This window comes from Lepisma saccharinum, chromosome 11, assembly GCF_977018435.1.
Source record: "Lepisma saccharinum chromosome 11, izLepSacc3.1, whole genome shotgun sequence".
Lineage (NCBI taxonomy): Eukaryota > Metazoa > Arthropoda > Insecta > Zygentoma > Lepismatidae > Lepisma > Lepisma saccharinum.
The window spans coordinates 47,810,291-47,812,781 of record NC_139239.1 but is presented as its reverse complement, the minus strand read 5'-3'; the positions used below and the strand labels follow the sequence as shown (position 1 = coordinate 47,812,781).

The following is a 2,491-nucleotide window of genomic DNA, read 5'->3' as shown; positions in this document are numbered from 1 at the left end:
GTTTCATGGAAATCGGAGGGGAATACAGGGGTCAGATCCCCACTTCAATTTGTCCTCATCTTGACATTTGAGGGGAGATTGCCCCCTAGAACAGATTTTTAGCCGAAACAAAAAAAATTCACGTATTTCTTCCTTTGGGCCCCTTTATAAATCTGCCAAGTTTCATGGAAATCGTAGGGGGACACAGGGGTCAAATGCCCACTTAAATTTGTCCTCATCTTGACATTTGAAGGGGGTTGCCCCCTGAAACAGTTTTTTAGCTGAAACAAAAAAACACGTATTTCTTCATTTGTGCCCGTTTATTCACACACCTGCCAAGTTTCATGGAAATCGGAGGGGGACACAGGGGTCAGATCCCCACTTCAAACTTCAATTTGTTCTTACTTGGTGCGTACTGAAAGTCGTGATCAACTTTTTATTTCAGACGTAAATGGTCACGTAGAGCGATGCGCTGTATAAGACAGTTAGAACCATCTATTGTGACAACATACACTTGAAAGTGGAGTGATCGGCGCAGTACGTATGCGCATTAGCGAGTAGCGAGTAATGGCTCCGTTTGACACGTCGTTTCGCCAGCGTGCAGTAATTGAATTTCTGTTGAAGGAAGGTGCATCGGCATCAGATATCCACCGCCGATTGCAGGAAGTGTATGGTGATCAGTGTATGGCTGCCAGTAGCATCAGGCGATGGATAAAACATTTTAGAGGTGGAAACACATACATCAGTAATCTCCCTCGCACAGGCCGCCCGAGAACTGCCTCGAAGAACAGGAACGTGGCTCGCGTCCAGGAAATCATCCAGGGAAACAGGCGTGTTTCGGTTAGGGAACTTTCACACATTGTTGGAGTAGGGCACAGTGCTATCCAGGAGATGATTGGTGTACTGGGTTACCGGAAAGTGTGTTGCAGATGGGTGCCAAGGGATTTGAATGCGGCACAAAAACGAAACAGAAAAGATGTTTGCACGGAACTTTTGGCGAGGTACCGAGCAGAGGATGCAGGCGAGGGTTTCTTGACGTGTTTGGTTACTGGAGACGAAACCATTTTCCACCTCTACGAGCCTGAGAGTAAACGTCAAAGCCTGGAGTGGCGACATCAAACATCACCAAGAAAGAAGAAACGGAGGTCAATGTCATCAGCTGGCAAAGTAATGGGAACTGTCTTCTGGGATTCGGAGGGTGTTCTTCTCGTGGACTTTCTCACTCCTGGGGAAACAATCAATACATCTCACTACGTGCGCACTTTGAGAAAACTTCGTCGTGCTATTCGTGAAAAACGTCCTGGCAGGGATAGTGTTATCCTCCAACACGACAATGCTAAGTCGCACACAGCACAGCTAACGAGGGATGAAGTTGCCAGATTTGGGTGGGAACTCCTTCGACACCCTCCCTACAGTCCAGATCTGGCTCCTTCTGACTTTCACTTGTTTTCTTTTCTGAAAGAACACATGCGGGAAAACAGATATGACACCAACAAGGAAGTGGAACTTGCCGTTAGGAGAATACTCAGACGTGCCCGAACGGAGTTCTACAACAGAGGAATTTTCAAACTTCCAGAACGTTGGCAAAAATGTGTCGATTTAGATGGTGATTATGTTGAAGACTAATAAAGGTATGTACTTTAACAGGCATATATTAGATTCTTTTTTGTACAGTTTATTTCCTTCTTGTAACATGTTGATCACGACTTTCAGTACGCACGTATATCTTGACATTTGAGTTGGTTTTGCCCCGTAAAACGGTCTTTTAGCTGAAGCAAATAAAAAACAAAAAAAACACGTATTTCTTCCTTTGGGCCCCTCTATACACCTGCCACGTTTCATGGAAATCGGAGGGGGTCACATAGGTCAAATACCCACTTCAATTTGTCCTCATCTTGACATTTGAGGGGTTGCCGCCTAAAACAGTTTTTTTAGCTGAAACAAAAAAACACGTATTTCTTCCATTGGGTCCCACTATACACCTGCCAAGTTTCATGGAAATCGGAGGGGGACACTTAGATAACCTCCCTTGTTAGTCTTACACTTTGTAATTGGTTTGGTTTGGTTTGAGTTGCTGTTTTAAGTCCACTTTATGCACAGTAAGGCTAATCGGGACTGGACCTACCGTTTAAAGTGGGATCCGAACCACTTGTGCCTCCACCGGGTATCGAACCCGGGACCCCTTGATTAGAAGACAATGACGCTACCACTGCGCCATGAGGGAGGCCCACACACTTTGTAATTATATAACACTGCATATATTATAATGTTTTATTTTAATTTGTAAAACTGTAACTGTAGAACAATTGTATAATTTTTGTATAACATTTCTATCTTGTTATATGTGTTAAAGGTTTCATCCTGGAATGGAATGTCTCACATTTATGTGTGTTTCCATTTCCAATACATTCGAATGAATACATATTCGTAGCAATGGCATTTGCAAAATCACCTCTGACATTTTATGTTAAACAAGAAAGATTATTTTTTGCACTTGTGTGTTAGCCGATGT

General features: G+C 43.5%; 1 non-coding gene across 1 annotated transcript; it reads right to left on the bottom strand.

Annotated features, from left to right (window-relative positions):
- Nucleotides 1-2,131: 2,131 nt before the first annotated feature.
- TRNAR-UCU (transfer RNA arginine (anticodon UCU)) lies at nucleotides 2,132-2,206 on the bottom strand. The gene has a single exon. It is a non-coding gene; the product is annotated as a tRNA-Arg (tRNA).
- Between the last annotated feature and the right edge of the window lie 285 nt (nucleotides 2,207-2,491).